Source organism: Triturus cristatus, chromosome 4_2, assembly GCF_964204655.1.
Source record: "Triturus cristatus chromosome 4_2, aTriCri1.1, whole genome shotgun sequence".
Taxonomy (NCBI): Eukaryota; Metazoa; Chordata; class Amphibia; order Caudata; family Salamandridae; genus Triturus; species Triturus cristatus.
In genome coordinates, this window is record NC_140586.1 from 976814772 (window position 1) to 976836201 (window position 21430).

General features: G+C 47.9%; 1 pseudogene; it reads left to right on the top strand.

The window, feature by feature from the left end:
• Window positions 1-3051: 3051 nt before the first annotated feature.
• LOC146839192 (18S ribosomal RNA) lies at window positions 3052-4869 on the top strand (annotated as a pseudogene).
• Window positions 4870-21430: the final 16561 nt, after the last annotated feature.

Sequence of the window (21430 nt, forward strand, 5' to 3'; positions counted from 1 at the left end):
CTGCTAGGTGTTGTGCTGTGTCTCGCTCTGTTCTGTAGCTTTGCAAGGGATGCTGCTCAGGGAAGGGGTTGGTTTTATACTGTGCTATGTGGGTGTGTCTCCATGAGTAATGGCCATCACGTCTATTTTCCATTGTGTCCATGGCTTTCATTAGTTAAAAGGGGTGGTGGTGTCATTGGCGCGTATCAGATGTTATTGAGGTCAGCAGAATGTACAGGGAAAATGTGTGCATTATTGTAGTCTTTCTGTGAACGCAGCGGTTGGAATGCAATGCTCGTTGTGCCAGCTCCGCCGTCTCATCTTAATGTGTCGTTTGGTCATTCCGTGACTGGGGCAGCCTTTTTTGTCCATTGCACTGATTTTTCCATCTGCTGCGGGTGGAAATTCTGGATTTCCAAGCATGGCAGGCAGTGTTTTGTCTGCCACGATATGATTTTGAGTGCCTCTAATCATAATCTGGTGGCCGGTATTTCCGCGGTGCATGCTGGCGTTTGTTTTCTGCAGGCATGGCAGGTTGAGGACTTTTCCGCCCGCCATCGTAATCGGCCCCATTGTTGTTAAAAATATCACATTTTTATTAAAGTTATGTATTTTAGTATATATTATATGTGTGTGATGTTTGTTTTTTTGTATAAGAATTGTTTGTATTTTTATTTTATGTGTTAAAATTTTAGTAGTTAATAATTGTTTTTAGTTCCTTAGCGGGTTGTGTGTTTATAGGGGAATAGGGTGGGAATTAATTTAATAATAAATATGTTATTGATTATTTATAGTAGTTATACATTTTGTTTAAATTGAATTGTGTGCTTTTAGTTCCATAGCGGGTTGTGGGTTTACAGGGGAATAGGGTGGGAAGTAATTTAATTATATAAAATGTATTGAATAATTTTAATTTATTACTATTTGTATAATTGTGATGTTATATTGTTAAATGATTAAGGGCCGGATGTATCAAACAATAGTTATGCGATTCTCAAATAGCGATTTTTAGAGAATCGCAATTTGAGAATTCCAAAACAATTCTTTCCTTAGGTTGGATCACCATCTAGAGCAAGTTCAGTAGGGAAGGTGTTGGGATATTCCTTAGGTTGGAGCACCATCTAAAGCAAGTCCTTTAGGGAAGGTGTTGGAATATTCCTTAGGTTGGAGAGCCATCTAGAGCAAGTCCAGAAGGGAAGGTGTTGGAATATTCCTTAGGTTGGAGCGACATCTAGAGCAAGTCCAGTAGGGAAGGTGGTGGATTAGTAGCACACAATGCTTTCCAATTGGGCGACCAGCTTGCTGGGCTGCCCTGGAGGTCCCAATGAGGGCTCCCGGATCCCAGCCAGGGCTCCAGGAGGTCGGGCATGATCGCGCCCATGGTCCACTGAGTTTCGTGGTGTGCATAGGTTCCCAGAAAGAGGGGTAGCTTTCCTCTGGATTAGTAGGGACAGGGTCCTTTGGGACCCCTCTCGGACTAGTGGTCCTGAGCCATCAGCTGGATGGGTCAGGACTCCCCCAAGCCTTGGGTCCGTTCCCGGGCCTGCCACGTGGCAGGCTGCTGCGGATGGGGTCCTGTGGGCCTACTCCTGCTCGACTGGGTTCAGGGGCTCCAAGGGGCCCTAGGGAGGGTGGCCTCTTCTGTCCTGCCATGTGGCAGGGTGCCCGGGACTGGGTCCCGCTGGCCCGGGGAGGCTTACCCTTCGCTACTGGGCCCGTGGGAGCACCGGCTGGGTCCAGGGGCTGCATCGGGCCTTGGGTCGGGTGTCCAGCCCTGGGCCCCGTCCCCCGGCCTGCTGCTGCGCCAAAGGCCCGGGAAGGGGTTCCATCATGCCCGGGGAGCCTCCCCCTGCTAGGCTGTGTTTAGGGGCTCCCAGGGGCCCTAAACACAGATCCCTCACCACCCGGGATCTGTCCTCATTCTTTCTGTGTGGCAGGGTGCCCAGGACGGGGTTCCGCGTGCCCGGGGAGTCTTTCCCTTCGCCTCCGGGAGCCCCGAGTGGGTCCAGGGGCACCACCGGGCCCCTGGGTTGGGTGCTCCAGCCCTGTGCTCCGTTCTCTGGCCTGCCGGCCTGCCAAAGTCCCAGGATGGAGTTCCATCATGCCTGGGAAGCCTCCCCCTGCTTGGCTGGGTTCAGCGGCTCCCAGGGGCCCCGGGGAGTGTGGCTTCCCAACCCTGGGCTCTGTCCTCACTCCTGCCATGTGGCATGGTGCCTGGGACAGTGCCCCACGGGCCCGGGGAGGCTTCCCCTTTGCCTCTGGGCCCGGGATCCATGGCTGGGTCCAGGGGTTCCGCCGGGCCATGGTTCGGGCACTCCAGCCTTGGGCCCCATCCCCTGGCCTGCTGTCCCACCAAAGACCTGGGACGGGGTTCTGTCTTGCCCAGGGAGCCTCCCCCTGTTCAGCTGGGTTCAGTGGCTCCCATGGACCCCGGGGAGTGCGGCCTCCCCACCCCAGGCTCTGTCCTTGGTCCTGCCGCGTGGCAGGACCGATTGGGCACTCTCGGTCTGTTTAGGGATGGTCTGCTTGGCCAGCCTCGGCTGTTGTTTCAAGCAAGGAACTTCCACCCCACATGGACCGTCTGACTTGAGGGCCTGCCACCTGGCAGGAGACCCTTCTCCCTACCCAGCAGAGCAAAGGCCGAGTGGCCCCGGCAGCTCATGCCCCCCAGTGGTCTGCCCCGAGCAGAAGGGGTCGGGTGGCGCCAGGCACTCGGATGCTGCTGCCTAGCAGGTTCCTAGGCCCCGTGCACTAGGATGTCACCCCTCTCCACCCAGCACATTTCCACAGCAGCTCGGAACAACCATTCCGAAAGGGGTGCCACCACCGCCATGCTCCGGCACCCCTGCGTCTCGCTCAGACTGCGCCTCTGCCCGCCTCTCCCTTCCGGTGGAGATGGCTGGGCCTGCCGGTGCCCATGTAACCACACCTCTCCACCCCTACAGCGAGCCCTCCCGCTCAGGCAGGTGGGCTCCTTCCCTCAGCAGGCTCCCAGAGGGAGGGGTGCATGAAGGTTGCTGGTCGGGGAGATGGACACACGGCCCCCAAACCCACCATGTCAGCAGGTGCGGCTACCTGGTTCATCCTGCCAGTAGCATATGCTTGTCTCAAAGATTAAGCCATGCACGTGTAAGTACACACAGCTGGTACAGTGAAACTGCGAATGGCTCATTAAATCAGTTATGGTTCCTTTGATCGCTCCATCTGTTTCTTGGATAACTGTGGTAATTCTAGAGCTCATACATGCCGACGAGTGCTGACTTCCTGTTATGCGTGCATTTATCAGACCTTGACCAATTCGGGCTCGCCCTGCCGCTTTGGTGACTCTAGATAACCTCGGGGCGATCGCACGTCCCCGTGACAGCGACAATCTATTCGGATGTCTGCCCTATCAACTTTCGATGGTACTTTCTGTGCCTACCATGGGGACCACGGGTAACAGGGAATCAGGGTTCGATTCCAGAGAGGGAGCCTGAGATACAGCTACAACATCCAAAGAAGGCAGCAGGCGCGCAAATTACCCACTCCCAACTCGGGGAGGTAGTCCCGAAAAATAACAATACAGGACTCTTTCGATGCCCTATAATTGGAATGAGTATACTTTAAATCCTTTAATGAGGATCCATTGAAGGGCAAGTCTGGTGCCAGCAGCCATGGTAATTCCAGCTCCAATAGCGTATATTAAAGCTGCTGCAGTTAAAATGCTCGTAGTTGGATCTTGGGATCGAGCTGGCGGTCCGCAGCGAGGTAAGCTATCGCCTGTCCCAGCCCCTGCCCCTCGGCGCCCCCTTGATGCTCTTGACTGAGTGTCCTGGGGGTCCGAAGCATTCACTTTGAAAGAATTAGAGTGTTCAAAGCAAGCCGGTTGCCTGAATACTTCAGCTAGGAATAATTAAATAGGACTCGGTTCTATTTTGTTGGTTTTTCGGAACTGGGGCCATGATTAAGAGGGACGGCCGGGGGCATTCGTACTGTGCCGCTAGAAGTGAAATTCTTGGACTGGCACAAGATGAACCAAAGCAAAAGCATTTGCCAAGAATGTTTTCATCAATCAAGAACGAAAGTCGGAGGTTCGAAAATGATCAGATACCGTCGTAGATCCGACCATAAACGATGCTGACTAGCGATCCAGCGGCATTATTCCCATGACCGGCCGAGCAGCTTCCGGGAAACCAAAGTCTTTTGGTTCTGGGGGGACTATGGTTGCAAAGCTGAAGCTTAAAGGAATTGATGGAAGGGCACCACCAGGAGTAGAGCCTGCGGCTTAATTTGACTCAACACGGGAAACCTCACCCGGCCCGGACACGGAAAGGATTGACAGGTTGATAGCTCTTTCTCAAATCTGTGGGTGGTGGTGCATGGCCGTTCTTAGTTGGTGGAGCGTTTTGTTTGGTTAATTCCGAAAATGAACAAGACTCCTCCATGCTAACCAGTTACGTGACCTCCATCGGTCGGCGTCCAACTTTTTAGAGGGACAGGTGGGATTCAGCCACACAAGATCGAGCAATAACAGGTCTGTGATGCCGTTAGATGTCCGTGGCTGCATGCGCGCTACAGTGAACGGATCAGTGTGTGTCTACCCTTCGCCAACAGGTGCGGGTAAACCGCTGTACCCCGTTCGTTATAGGGATTGGGGATTGCAATTATTTCCCATGAACGAGGAATTCCCAGTAAGTTTGGGTCATAAGCTCACGTTCATTAAGTCCCTGCCCTTTGTACACACTGCCTGTCGCTACTACCGATTGGATGGTTTATTGAGGTCTTCGTATCAGCCCCCCGGGGTCAGCAACAGCCCTGGTGGAGCACCGAGAAGACAATCAAACATAACTATCTAGAGGAAGTAAAAGTCGTAACAAGGTTTCCGTAGGTGAACCTGCAGAAGGATCATTAAGGCGGAGTGGCCCGAGCGACAGACGGCACCAGCCCGAAGTCCTTCGCCCACCTCCTGCAATCACACACCATTGGCAAAGGGCCCGGCCCTGGCGCACCCTGGCCGGTGGAGCAGTCTGCGGCCATAAGGGTCGCTTGGGTGAGGACTGGGCCTTCGGCAGGCCTCTTCCACTGGGGAGGACCCGACCGATGCATGAGGGACTGGGGATGGGGGAGGCCCCCGTCCCCTCTCCCTTTCTGGGAGGGGCACAGCAGTAGGTCCTCCCGGGATGGAACCCAAGCTCACCTGGCATGACCCCTGCAGTTAGGGGGTCATGCCCCAGTGCTGGTACCACCCCACCCTCGCAAGGCCCTGCAACCGGCTGGGCCCTCCCGAGTCCCAGCCCAAACAGGTTCCAGGTGACCGAGGAGCAGCCCTTTTTGTGCAGCAGGGTGGCCTGGAAGAGAAGGGGCAGAGGGCCTGTGAAGATACCCTGGCTCCTCTCGGTGGGAGGTGTGTGGGATGGGGAGGCCTGGTTCTTCCTTACAGGCGCCTCTGACCTTGGTGAGGGAGGGGTGGACTAATCACCACGGCTCAGGGCTGCCTGGCTATGGACAACTGATATGCAGGTGGGTCGACCCTCCCTTGTTGCCAGGTACCTGGTTCGACCCAGTCCTGTGCGACCGGGCCAAGGGGTTTGTAGCCTTGTGCGGTCCCTCCAGGGTTATTCCGGGAGGGACCGGCAGCAGCGGGGCTGCCTGCTCCCATCACTCAAGGAGCCCCTTCCCTCATCTGCGGGTGGGTGGGGGGACTCCCGTGCCGAGCACCTGGTAAAGTTTTTTTTCTCTGAATGGTGCAATTTGACTCCCAGAGGGGAAGCCTTGAACGGGGCACCTGGGCCGTCTTGCTGTGCGGGCGGTGGACGGATGGCATTGCCTTCCGCCCAGCTCTCCTGCGCCCGCAGGTGGGTAAACGTTTTCGAAAAGTAGCCTGTGACTCTTGGTGGTGGATCACTCGGCTCGCATATCGATGAAGAACGCAGCTAGCTGTGAGAAATAAGGGCAGATTCCCATTCTGGTCGCAAAACATACCAACCGAAATAGACCCGGACCGGAGACCGACCGACACGGACCAGCACCGTACGACCCGTGCAGTATGATGCAATGTGTGTGAATTACAACCAACACGTACGGAATACAAGCCGTATGACCGAGCCATGGGGAAAACAGTGATTTGGCCAGAAAACCGACGCGAGTTGCACCGACCGACACGTACCCGGAATGAACCCAACCGACATGTACCCGCAATGTCCGATCCGCGCAGTACGATGCAATGCGTGTAAACGCAGACCGACTCGGATGGAGGCCAAGCCTCATGACCGACACGCACAGAAAACAGGGAGCCCAAGCAATAGAGATCTCCGGGACCAACGCATATGAAACACAGAAAAAAGACAGCGTGAACGAGGCAGAGAAGCCCGCACGAGCCAACATCAGCGTCCGTCTTGGTCAGAAGAACGTCTCCTTCATGCCTAGAAAACCCAAAGGAAAAAAAAAAGGACCAAACAAGCAATGACAAAGACAATAAATATAAAAAAATACCTGGGACAAAGCCACACCCACAGCACCACCTATATAAAGGACATCATTCACTACCATGATCCTTTGCAAATACGAGACAACAGCCAGCAGCAAACAACATCACACAGCAACCACAGACCCACTTACAGCTCACCCATCACATAACTCACACACCATTAGCACCTCACCAAAAGCACACACACATACAGCTAGCAAAACCAACACTAACCCACCCTCACTTGCAACCTCACACACACATCACTCAACACCAGCACCCATCACCATGCCCCCAAAGAAGAATCCAAAGGTCACAGATGATGAGTTAGAAGGGCTGGTAGATGAGATCATCAGAGTAGAGCCACATTTGTTTGGTACATTGGTCCAAAGGACCCGCATGTCACAGAAAACCAAGATGTGGGCGAGGATTGTGGACAAGGTGAACGCACAAGCACCAACAAGGCGCACAAAGGATGATATCCGTAACAGGTGGTATGACGTGCACAGGAGGGTCAAGAAACTCATCGAGAAAGATCACGCCCTGAGTCAGTGCACCGGCAGTGGCCCTCCTGCAAAACCAGTCTACTTCAGGACCTGGGAGGAGAAGGTGCGGGACATCCTACCACCAGAGAGCATCCATGGTCTAGCAGACATACCAGAGCCTGGTGAGTTCACAACCAACATACTCAATATTGTGTGGTAAGGGTGTGGAAAATAATTTAATTACCGGGACTTAATTTGATACGGAAAATTAGTAAACATAGCTCAGTAAAATAAGAGGCAAAATCCGTGGTATTAGAGGTTCGGAATGGGCTTTATTCCAATGGACAATTCGAATTGTGGGCTCCAGGTTCCATCACCACGGGGGTTCAGGAAGTGGAGTACAATACATTATTGACAAGTCATCATTTTTATAGAACATACATTACAATGAAACCAATGTAAGAGGCGTAACAATTGATAGCAGAGATAGCAATTCACATACGTAGCCGAAAATGGGCGTAATGGGGAGTAACAAGGAAGCGTCATTGGTTGTGATGTCACCAATGGGTGGATCTTATGAGATGATTTCGCAATGTCAGCAGAAATACTTGGCAGAGATGTGCGCGCAGCAGCATGACGTGTGATTGACGTGCAACTAGGGGGTGAAGGGGACTTGACATTTAGCTCTACATGTGGAGACAAGAAGTCTGGGGGGTCAAGTCAACCTAATCCCAAATCATATCTAACATCCTATGTTTAAAGAACCGTGTTATCCCTAAAGGAAGGTTTCTTAAGATAGAATCTTATTCTATACTGACTGTGTGTGCTTGTACAAGCGTCTAAGTGTCTACACTAGATGCGAGGGCAGGAATCTTCCATAGTAACGGGGCTATGAATTACTTGCATAAAGACAGAGAAGCCGGGCCTTTGCTCGGTAGCTGGCAGAATGTTTACTTAAACTACTAGACAGGAATGCATTGGGCAGGGAGCGGAGCAGATAATCTTTGAAGGTGAAATACAGTTTTTGGCAGGCAGACAGGCCGAAGTCAGGCACCGTTAGCTGCGCAGGGAGTAGGACAAAGTTCATGGATACAGATGCGAGCTCAGACTGGAGCTGTCAGAAGTAGAAAGCAGGGAAAGGCTTGATGGCAGAATCAGGGCCTACTCGCCTGAATTGCAAAATGGAGTAACTGAGCCATACAAAGTCGGTGGCCTTTTGTACTTAGGGATGGAATATCCGGCCCATTCATGGCGGATCTGAAAGGTGACATGTTGACGGTGGACGCACATGTGTTTGCGTCTTCATAACTGGAACTGGAAGGGACATACATGTACTTGTAGCATATACATGGAACCGTTGAGGCCCAAGATAGGGGACATAATGGATCATGAAAATTCACATTTCCACATTCCCTTCTTGTCCCCTACTGACCTCAAGAAATATCGATCTTCATCAATCCATCGATCTGTTCATATAGTATCATTTGTTCTTCTTTCTTTATCCGGGATTTTGTACAAAAACTTGAATGTGGGATACACGATGTGGCACACAGACCACAAATCGCTGGCCCACATTGTAGACATAAGCAGCAACTGAATAGTATGAGAAAGCCAATACCTAGGAAGGATAGTATTCTCCATCCCCAGGCTGACAACACGCTCCAAAACCAACTGGACCAAGTCCAGGTTCCTGGATTCTGGTGTATCTGGCTCACAATCTTATGAAGACGAGTTATAGCTTTATATACAGATGGCGAATTTTCTGGTATGAATATGCAGCAACTTGATCCGATGACCCTACAAGCTCCACCCCTATCGGCCAGGATGACGTCAAGGACAAGACGATTTTGAAGAACAACAATCCTCATCGCAGACTGCTCCTCTGTCAAGTTGCCTAAGGCGGAAATAGTTTCATTCACTACGGCTTCAAGGGTCCTGGTTAATCTACGTATCAGCTTACTATTAGTAACTGTACCTATATAGGGAAAAAGACCTTTATTGAAATCTGTATATTTTTCCCATGCCGTCTCAGTGTAATCGACAATTGGGAGATCTCTCTGTTCTCTATTGTGTACTAAATGGATATTCCTATGATAATCAGGTGGGGCTAGAAAAACAGGTGGCAGAAGGAATGCTATGTAACAGGTACCATCCCAATCTAGAGGTAAGCGTATATATGCGATATGACCACATATAAAGTAGGAATGACGAGAAGCTCTAAATGTAGATTTGCCTTGATCACTGAATTGTATCACAGTGGCGCATTTACTATGGCCCAGGTGTACGGAACCATTCTTTCTTATACATAATTCCCCTTTTACTGGGAATACTGACATGGCGGGCAAGATTGGTGTAGGTTCGGATTCAACGTTCAGGATCATGAGATTAAGTGTAAAATTACCTAATCCATATACTTCATTTTCTAGATCCGTTCCTGTTCTTTTGGGGAGTCCCTCCTTGTTAGGGTAACAGACTTTAAGCAAAGCTAGGTTCAGGTTTCCCCATACCCAATTGTCTTGATAAACTACTGAATTTGAATCTAAAGAATTCATTAAACTGAACCATGCTCCACAGGAGCCATTGTGTGTAAATGGATATGGAAAGAGAGGCAAAACTCCTTTATAATCCTGATAGGGAGGGAGTTGGCCACATATCCAACAATTGGTAGCATTGCTGGTCTGATGGGAATGATGTAACATACTAATGAAAGTGTTATTGCGCAGCGCAACTCTGTAGGACAATTCATGCGGTGGTAATTCACTAAAAGAATGTTCGGCAGTAACATTGTAAACATGTTTAGAAATAGGATAATATATGTGCAACAATATACTTGCAGCGATTATTAAGAGACTTAAGAAAAACAAAATTAATAACGTCACTGTACAATGACTACGCAGTGATTTACAGTACGCATGTCGTTTCAACATTTTTCCATCGGTTTCCCTATTCAGGTCTAGAGGATACATGTCAGAGACAAATTCAACCGCTTCACCTTGGAGAGGACTTAAACAATCAAATTGTCTGACGTTCTAGGCCTCAATTTTACTTTATAGAGTTCGGTTTTAGTCTTTTCAACCAAAGGAAGTTTTGAATCAGTCTGTGAGGGAGTGCAGGGCACAATGTCTATATCCGAGGATAGTCCATGAAATTTCTTGATATGACTTGAATGCACCCAGCCTTTGCGGCCCTCGATCTTCACGGCTGTCCTTGTGGTAAGCAAAACTAACTTTGGCGTCTTCCACCTAGGATCCAGCTGAGTCTTCCGATCAAAGTTCCTCACAAATACGAGATCCCCCGGAACTACGTCATGGGGTTTCACCTCGGTGTTGTCAGGAAAGGCTGCAGCTACCTGTGAACGACAAGATTGTAGTGCAGACATCAAGGAAGTCAGGTAATCTGTCAGCATATTACAGTCAATATCAGTTATTTTGCGTGGTATAGGCGTCCCCCACATATTTGGTGGTCTACCAAAGATCACCTCATAAGGGGATAGCCCTGTTCGAGAGTGTGCTACCATTCTCATGTAAAAGAGTGCAACTGGTAGAGCTACTACCCAGTCGACACCTTTTTCTCTACATATTTTGGACAATCTGATTTTCAGAGTTTGATTATGTCGTTCCACGAGACCTGCTGCCTCGGGGTGTCGGACACAATGAAACTTCCATTTATATCCTAGCAAAAGTGAAACATGTTTCATTAGTTCGGATGAGAACGGCTGGCCGTTATCTGAGTAGACGACACGTGGTAAACCATACCGTGGGAAGAATTCTCGAACTAACTGTTTGGCAGTAGTCGGGGCAGTGTAATCTGAGACGGGATACGCCTCTGTCCAACGGGAAAGAGCGCATACAACTACGAGAACATATTTGAATCCTCGACAACGTTCCATCTGGATATAATCCATCTGGAGGACTTCAAAAGGGTGATCAGGGGGCTGAAATCCACCCTGCTCTACGGGGATGCTTTTACCTGGATTAAACTGACAACATATCATACAGGTACGGACTTTTTGCTTAGCTGCTGCTCGTAAATGTTTGTTGAACCAAATGTGTTGAATGCTGTCTAGCATAGCTTTCTCTCCTAGATGCGCTGGACTATGTATGGTATTTATGACGACTTGAACCATTGAATCAGGAAGAAACCATACAGATTTCTCCTTCGTCATCCATCCTTGGTCCGTTTGGATCCCTCCTAATTCAGTCCATTTCTTTATCTCGTCTGGTGTAGCATGTGTCTGTATGTCAATTACATCAAGAGCGGGATCCTTAACTGTCAGGCAATGTGTTGGTGTCGGAACTATAGTCTTTGTCACGTCAGATGTGTGAATTTGAGCAGTCTGTTTAGCTGTTCTGTCAGCTAGATCATTGCCTTGAGAAATGATATCAGTAACTTTCGTATGAGCTTTGCATTTCATAATCGATATTGCAGTGGGTAGATGAATTGCGTCTAATAGGGCATGAATAAGGGGTCCGTGCTGAATGTGGGCACCGTGAGAAGTTAAATAACCTCTCTCTCGCCACAGCACGCCGAAGTCATGAACAACTCCGAATGCATAACGTGAATCTGTATATATATTGACTTTCTTATTTGTGGCTTGAATACAGGCTTGTGTCAGAGCGATGAGCTCTGCTGCTTGAGCTGACAACGTGCTAATACAGTTTGTTTCAATAACTTCAGTTTCTGTTGTGACTGCATACGCGGCCACTAACTCTCCTGTACTTGTTCTCATACATGAACCATCTACATACAACGTTAGGTCTGGGTCTGACAATGGGATATCTGTCAAGTCTTGTCTAGGTTTCGTCGTGATAGTAATAACATCAATACAGTCATGTGCTAGTGGGTCTGTTCCGTTTACTGGCAGAAGTGTGGCAGGATTCAATGTTTTACAACGTCTAATCTCTATGTGTGGCTGAAACAATGTTAATTCGTACCCAGTAAGTCTTGCTATGGTCAAGTGTTGTGTTTGCGTTCGGTTCAGAAGAACCTCTACTGCATGTGGCACTTGTACTGTCAACGGATGTCCTAACACTATGGCATCACTTTGTCTGATTGCTAAAGTTGTTGCTGCCACTGATTTCAGGCACGCAGGAAGAGCTTGAGCTACGGGATCTAATGTACTAGAAAAGTAAGCACACGGCTTGTGTGATCCTGCTTGTTCCTGTGTGAGTACCGACAAGGCAGTACCTTCGCGTTCTGTAACAAAGAGTGTAAAATGTTTGCTGTAACATGGTGTTGCTAAAACTGGTGCTTGACATAAAGCTGTCTTTAAGCTTTCAAAAGCTAGTGTGTGTTCCTGAGTCCAAGGGAGGACAGTCGATGTGGCCGCCTCCTGTGTTGTCAACTGAATGAGTGGTTTCGCTAGAAATGCATATTGAGGGATCCACTGCCTACAATATGAAGTGAGGCCTATAAAAGCCCGCACCTCTTTTTGTGTATTGGGTATTGGCATGTTAGCTATTAACTGAATGCGGTCGGGTGTAAGCTGCCTTCCCTCCTTGGACAGCGAGTGACCAAGGTAAACAACTCGCTGGACACAGAATTGCAGCTTAGAAGGGGACACCTTGTGCCCCTTGTCGGCCAGAAATTGTAAAACCGTCAGTGATGCTTTTTCACATTCAGGTTCGCTTCGAGCGGTGATCAGCAGATCATCAACATACTGGAGCAGTGCAGTGTTGACTGGCATGTGTATACTGTCAAGTTCTCGTTTCAGTGCTTGGCTATAGATGCTGGGGCTTTCTGTGAATCCTTGAGGTGCGCGTGTGAATTTAAAACTTCGTCCATTTAAACTAAATCCGAACAAGTATTGGCTTTCCGGATCTATTGGGACGCTGAAAAAGGCATTTTTGAGATCAATTACAGTAAAGAACGTTGCTTTGGAATCAATGGCTGTCAGCAATGACGAGATATCTGGGACCACAGGAAATTGTGGCACAATGCATTTATTTAATTCGCGCAGATCAATAACTAATCGATATACTGGCGGAGCCTTTGGATCAGTTCGTTTAAGAATCGGAATTATCGGAGAATTACATACATTGGAGTCGGTTTCCACAACCACTCCTTGGCCAATAAGCTCGTCAATGATTTGCAGTAAAGCCACTACAGCATCTGGGGGTAACCTGTATTGTCGTATTCGTGGTAATACTACTCCTGTCTTTAATGTGACTTGATATGGTGTAATCTTCATGCAACCAACATCAGTAGGGCCTTGTGCCCATAAGTGTACAGGTAAATTCTGCAGTCGGGAATCCATGTCTCGAGACACATAGTGCCCTTTGAAATCACGTAAAAACAATCGTACTCCTTCCGGAGAGCAGCATATTATAGCTCCTAGTGCTTTCAGAGTTTTTATACCTAACAAGTTTTCTGGACATGATTTAGTGAGCAATAAATCTGTAGTTCGTGTCAAGGGACCAATCGTAAGTGGAAGAGGCTGTGATACTTCGTTAATGATAGGTTTTCCTGAAAAACCAAGGGAAATATTCTGTGAGCCTGAGAGGGGTACCCCTGGAACTTCACTACGTTTTATTGTTGTTCGGCTTGCCCCTGTATCGAGTAAAAATTTTCTGTCTTGGCCTAATAATTCACTGTATACATAAGGTCCTTCTTGATCTACAGGAACCTCGATAAGGGGTAAGTCAACTTCCTTCTCTAGGCTGTTTCATGAGTATCGTTGATAATCAGGATAATCATACTGTGCGGTCTGATACATCTGTAGTGTTGTTGATTGTGTAGTAGCAATAGGCTGCAGTGGTGCAGCCGGCATAGAGTGTTGCGGAGCTGGCATGGATTGTTGCGGAGCTGGCATGGATTGTGCATGTTGCAGGGCTCCTTGTTGGTTCTGATCCTGTCTAAGCGGACGTGGTCTTTCCTTTGTTGCACCTCTGGCAATATTGTATTTTAAGACTGTACAATCGTGTACATAATGACCTGGTTGTTTACAATAGTTGCATGTCCCTTTCACAGGACCTGCGGAGTCACTGGACTGTGTCATACCCTTTTTATGACCGTCAGCTGGAACTGTCTGGGAGACTAACATTTTCATTTTTGTGTCTTTCATTCGTCTTTGTTCATGTTCTTGTTCCTCCCTAATTCTATTGTGATGGTACTGTAACATTTGTAACATTTGTGACGGAGTGTTACCTTGCCAGGTACTCTCAAATTTCAATACTCTATTCTTAACTTGAGGCAGGGAGTTTTCAACTAACTTTGTCACAAACAGATGCGGGTATGATTCACTATTTGCTTTTATACCACTATTTATACCAAAACATTTTTCGAATCGGACGTAAAAATCACTAGTGTCTTCATCTTGCTTTTGTTTACAGGCTGAGATTGCACCCCAGTCTTCCTTTTTCGTAGTTAATAAACGTGGCAATACCTGTACTAGTAAACCTGGTAGTGCTTTAGTCTTTGGCCCAAGCCCTGAACCAGGACCTCGGGCTCTCTCTTCGGTTTCTAATGCTGTCCAATCTATCTTTTGGTCTCCCACCTCCCAATCTTTTTCTTTGAGTTTCTCGTAAATGCCAGCTGGCATTAGAACCTTTAATATTTTCATAATGTCGGGGTAGGTATACTCTCCCATGAGCAACATGTCTTTAATTTCCCGGTGGAAACCCGCTGGGTCTTTATCATGACTGGGTACCACCTTCTTCATTTCTAATAATTCTATTTTAGATATGGGTGCGTATACAAATACACGTTTAAACTGATTGTCTTCACCCTTTATTGGGTGTACTTCGCGTAAGGGATTCTGTCTATCCATATAATACGTCGTTCTTTCCTTGATGGGTAGTGAGACATGTTCTGGACATACAAAAAGAATATACTGGTTTCTGAATTCTAGTATTTCTTTGATTAAATCAGTGCCTGAACCTCTCCATTTATTCGTGAGTAATTCAGTCAGTATGTCCGGTAAAGGACCAGGATCAGAGTGTTGGCTTTTATATAATATAAGGAGATGTTGAATCATGTATATACCAGCTAAACGCTGTTCGTCTGGGGTCAGGTTTAAAAACGTGTGTGCTAGTGTATCATCACTGTATTTTCCGGGACAGTCAGCCCATAGTACGGCTGATCTGGCTAATTCTTGTTCGTCCAATGAATCAAGTATATGATGTCCTCTTCGTTCTCGAAGTAGGTTGTCAGCGGCTTGGAATAAATGTTCGGGAGATCTTATATTTATTATAGGAGTTTGGTAATGTCTGCTACTTTCTGGACGTGTCGGACGTATCGAATCATTATAGCATCTAGTCTTATTAGAAAATCTTCCTCTACCTACATAAGCCACCGTGTCTACGTATCCTGTTGGCGGTCCTGTCTCTTCCTCTTCTATTCTGGCTTGTTCAGGTCCGTCTATCTCTAATCTCTCTTCGTGTATTCGTTCTATTTCTTTGCGGATCTTTCGACACATGGCTACTATACATAATTGTCTATCATGTTTCCCCTCTGATATATTCTGACTCCATCTCGTAAGAATTTGCATTGTTTCCGGATTTACCCCCGGTCGGTCTTGATTTCTGATCACACAATTTATGAGGAAACGTAACAGTTCCCCTTGTATCTCCACTTTCTGATATTCCATAGCTCTGTTAATACATTCAGAATCTCGCCCTGTTTGGACAAAATGATATATATTATCTAGATGCATAGTCATTCCTGGTAGCTTCCCTAAATACATCGCAGCTCGTCGGATACGTAATGATGCCAAGATCATTTCGTCCTCTTTGCCGGGCACAGGGTCATATCTACAATCTACAAGAAGTTCCTTAAGCGTGCGGGAATTTATAAGTTTGGGCGTACGTGGATGTGCTGATTCTTGAAAAGTAAGTTTATTTATTCTGGGCGGCGTAGAAAAATCGTTGATAGCACCTCCGGTAGCCCCATCTGGGGTACTAGGCGCGAAAGGATTCGTTGAACTTGATACAGCAACCATAGGTGTGGATACAGCTGTAGAAACGGCTGTGGGAACAGATGTAGAAACAGATGTGCTTGCCGGAACTTGTGTCGGAATTTGTGGTTGCTGAGGTACAGACACAGGGTCTTGGCGTTGAACCAAGGCAGACGCTCTGTGTGGTGCGGGGTTAGCATACTCGGGAACTGCGTCGTCTAAATATGAAGAAAGGAAAACATCTTCTGCGGTTCGGGGATGCCCTTTGGGATGCACTTTTATCGGAAACAATGGGGGTGGCAAGTCTTTTGGTATTTCCGGAGTAGCCTTAGGTAACCCTTCGGCCAAAAGTGGATACATACCGTTCAGAAGGGCATTTCTTTGTCTGTCTACTTGTTCTGACTTTACTCGTGTACCTTCGTCAATTAAGAGATTTTCTTGTGCTTTATTTGAATTTTCCTTACTCTTCTCTTCTAGTCTGAGCGCTTTTTCTGTACGTCTATTAGATTCTTTACGCCATAATTCAATGGCATCTTTCTGTGATTGTCTAGCTTTCTTTTTCCATAACTCTTCCTCTACTTTCATGATGCAATCTGCATCCCAGGTCCCAGCTGCGGGCCATCTCTGATTTTCTGGTAATTCCTTGGTATAGTCTACCCATAAATCAAGAAATAATACGGCATCTAGGCCATGTTTATGATACATGAAGTACCCTGGAGTGTCCCTAGGAGGAATGGGAACAGCTTCTTCGAGTACCCCTTTTCTAGTTTTGATCTGTCTTAACCTTGAAAAGAGCGGCATATTGAGAACTGATCTGATACTTAATCTTAAACACACTTAATACAACTAAACAAAAATAAATAATGAACAATAATGAACAGTCATTCACCCCACAATATGTAGAACGCATCTAAAACATTTAACATTTAACATTTAACATTTAACATTTTAACAGTTAACGAACAATAATGATGGCCATTAGGAAACTAGTTACTTGGCATACTTGACATACTAGATATACTGCTAAACAGTACAGATACACTGCTGAAACAGTGCAGACCGGATTTGTGTACCCAAACCCGTCTTGACCGGCACAACCTATGTGCACGTCAGAAACGCCTCCCCGGTAATGGTACTCACCGGGTAGCTCGGAACAGAAGGCCTCGGAACGGAACTGAACTTGAACTGGACCGGACTACCGGACTGGACTCGACTTGAAACTTCGGACTCGACTTGAAACTTCGGGACTTGGTGGGCCTCTGCATACCTCGGATCTTGCTCTCTCAGCTAGGCTCTGGTCGGGATACTTCGCACTTCTCACCGCCTCGTCTGGGTGTTGATCGCAGCCTCAGTCGCCCCCGCTTGACCGGAGGGAGATACAGGAAATCCTGCTGGTACGCGTTGTTGTCCGTCCAGCTGTGGCAGGAGACCGGGCCTGCAACGCACCACCGGCGCGTGAGATGAGAAAGTGTCCCTATTCGGGCGCCAATCATGTGGTAAATAATTTAATTACCGGGACTTAATTTGATACGGAAAATTAGTAAACATAGCTCAGTAAAATAAGAGGCAAAATCCGTGGTATTAGAGGTTCGGAATGGGCTTTATTCCAATGGACAATTCGAATTGTGGGCTCCAGGTTCCATCACCACGGGGGTTCAGGAAGTGGAGTACAATACATTATTGACAAGTCATCATTTTTATAGAACATACATTACAATGAAACCAATGTAAGAGGCGTAACAATTGATAGCAGAGATAGCAATTCACATACGTAGCCGAAAATGGGCGTAATGGGGAGTAACAAGGAAGCGTCATTGGTTGTGATGTCACCAATGGGTGGATCTTATGAGATGATTTCGCAATGTCAGCAGAAATACTTGGCAGAGATGTGCGCGCAGCAGCATGACGTGTGATTGACGTGCAACTAGGGGGTGAAGGGGACTTGACATTTAGCTCTACATGTGGAGACAAGAAGTCTGGGGGGTCAAGTCAACCTAATCCCAAATCATATCTAACATCCTATGTTTAAAGAACCGTGTTATCCCTAAAGGAAGGTTTCTTAAGATAGAATCTTATTCTATACTGACTGTGTGTGCGTGTACAAGCGTCTAAGTGTCTACACTAGATGCGAGGGCAGGAATCTTCCATAGTAATGGGGCTATGAATTACTTGCATAAAGACAGAGAAGCCGGGCCTTTGCTCGGTAGCTGGCAGAATGTTTACTTAAACTACTAGACAGGAATGCATTGGGCAGGGAGCGGAGCAGATAATCTTTGAAGGTGAAATACAGTTTTTGGCAGGCAGACAGGCCGAAGTCAGGCACCGTTAGCTGCGCAGGGAGTAGGACAAAGTTCATGGATACAGATGCGAGCTCAGACTGGAGCTGTCAGAAGTAGAAAGCAGGGAAAGGCTTGATGGCAGAATCAGGGCCTACTCGCCTGAATTGCAAAATGGAGTAACTGAGCCATACAAAGTCGGTGGCCTTTTGTACTTAGGGATGGAATATCCGGCCCATTCATGGCGGATCTGAAAGGTGACATGTTGACGGTGGACGCACATGTGTTTGCGTCTTCATAACTGGAACTGGAAGGGACATACATGTACTTGTAGCATATACATGGAACCGTTGAGGCCCAAGATAGGGGACATAATGGATCATGAAAATTCACATTTCCACAAGGGGACAGTGAAACCATGTACCAGTAGCAAAGCCACAGTAACCAATAGCTAATCATCCCAAGATGTGTATGCCAGTCAGACAAACACAATACCTGCCATCTCATAGTGACTTGTAACTGTGCTATGACATGTACAAACCTACAAACAAATAGAGCAAGGCAGTGGCACGAAGCTAAATCGACACTGCCAGACAGTTTGCCACCACAAACACACTACCTCACAGTGCAGCTGACTGACAGGAAGGAATAGTGGGTTTGCAGATGAAGTGAGTGTATCCAAAAGCATGATGGGGTTTGTAGTCATAGATAATAATCCCCCTCCCAATTGGCCCATCAAGACCTCTCTGAAACATGCCCACATCACAGGGAGTGGAAAAGGACTGACAAGATGTCTGACACTGTGTCCTGCTGTGGGGAGCACAAGGCCCTGCTAGGGCCTGTGTGCAAATCAGAAGCAGGACACCACTGACTGACATCCTGAAAGACAACTTGCACGCCCTACAATGGAAGCACGTTTCACAGTGGGATGTCTGGCCAGGTGGGAAGGAGGACTGACAGCTCTGACCATACTCACCAGCCTGTGGAGACACACACACCCCTCAACACAAACTCCACACAACTCAACGGCTAGAATGCATTGACCCACACCTCAGTGAAATATCATGAAAAGATACACCATATTGGGTGCTGCTGTGTGAATCACTGGGGCTCTCTTTGGAGCCAAACAAACACCAGGACTGCACAGTCAGCCATCTTGCCATTGCTGTCACACCCCCTCACAGGGAAGCAGAGTCAAGATGAAGGAAGTATGGGCATGCTGGGAAGGGGGGTATAGCAAAGAGCCTGATGGGAGTTGCAGTCACAGTCAATCCCCAGCCACCCACATGGCCCAGCAAGCTCACACCGAACCATGCTCACCTCACAGGGAGTGGGAATGGACGGACAAGATGTCTGACACTGGGCCTGAGAAATGATGTGGCTGACAATCACACATATGCACTGGCCAAACAAAACCCGGTCGCACACACAGTCATTGCAACCATATGTTCAAAATCACTGTCTGGGGATGCAGTGTCCAGGGGTGCCCCCTGGCCTGGCTGGGGAGGTGTGTCTTGCAGATGACAAGTGTGGAGAGCCATATATGGCACATTGCACAAAACACACAGGAACTCAAATATACATAATTGACAGGGGACATCTGACAGTGAATGGAATGGACACACCAATATAGCCGACACCATAGCATGTTCGCATTCACACTCGGTGCTGTTGTGAGCTGCATTCCACTCTTACATCGTACTGAAACATATGCATCCTTCACACAACACACCACTCATTGACATAGCCACTGTAGACACAAGGTCTAACCTTGACTGCATAGGAGGAGACATGCTACTCACAGCAGCCAAACTGTTACACACACACACCACCGGCCCTCACTGTAATGAGCATTGAAAAGCCAGAGTGCTACCTTGCTTAATCCATGTCACCATGGAGAACATTGACAAGTCAAATCACATATGCACGTACAAAACTCAGCACCAGACTCATTAACGACGGGGACATCATCACTTGTATGAAATGAGATGGGAACTAGGAACACTGTAAATAAACACTTCCTCCAAAGAGATCACAGGCATACCGGACTGTGACCAGGTCATACCAATACACCAATGTGGCACACAAAGACTAGCAAACACTGTTACCACACATGCCCCAATAGTACAAAATATCCCCAGTGGAATAGCACGTATGTCCTTGTTAAAGCTTACATGTGTACAGGGATGCTACACCTGTGTCAGTAACGTGATGGCCCTTGAGTAGTAATGGTCATGTACAGACAAATCTATCCATGAACTGGGCATGCACACACTTCGACATGCACATTGAAATGTTTAATTTTGGCTGGGAAATGTGCAACAACAATATCTATCTCTGTCAGTGACAACCCGGAATAAAGCTGTGTACAGGCAGGCATCCGTTCGTACAGTAGAAAATGTCATGTTTGTGAACCATTGATGCCTGTAGAAACCTAACTAACATTATGTGTCTCCACCAAACACAGGTGGTGCTGGGGACACAGCACCAAATGAAGAGGATTCCCAGCCCCAGACTCTGGTGGACACTGAGCTCTCTGGTTTGAATCTGTCTCTGTCCTCTTCGGATGATGACAAACAACCTGGCACCTCCGGCAGCACCTGTAGCACCAACATCTGCACCCCCTGTACCCACGCCTCCAGCATCTGGAAAAAGACAGGGCACCCCCGACAACACGGACAGACCAAGGCCACAGAACACCGAAAGCACAGGGACACAGGATCCCACGGAAGGTACAGCCAACACCACCAGCAACACCACTCAAGGCGTCCCAGTGCCACCTCTGCATGCCACCGCTGGCCCTGCCCTTGTGGATAGGGGTGCTGGAAGGGGTGGGAGGCAGAGGGCACGCCTGGAAGAGGGGTCTGGACTGCATGATGACCCCCAACTGACACGCATCATAGATGCATACCAGGATAGCACCGGAGGATTTGGCCAGGTAGTGGCGATCCTCAAGGACATACAACAGAAGCAGGCTGCCCACCGTGAAGGCATGGAGGCAAAGTGGGATGCACTTACTGCAGTGCATCGGGACATACTCCAATGCCTCCGCCAGATCAGCACAAACATGTCCACACCTCCCACACTGGTGTTGGATTCTGGGTGTTGGGGGTCAGTGTTGACCAAACAAAAGGCAAAGTACCCTGGGAAGGACAGACAAAAGACACAGTCAAACGCACAGCAGTACAGGAGAGAAATGCAATACACATGCACAAAACATGTCACAAGAAACCTGCACAGAAACAAGTTAGCAGTACTACCCTATTGTGGAGTACACACCACCTGAATGGACACATTACTGCACGTATCCAGTCAAGTGGCACACAGACACACTCAGACAGCAACAGAGCAG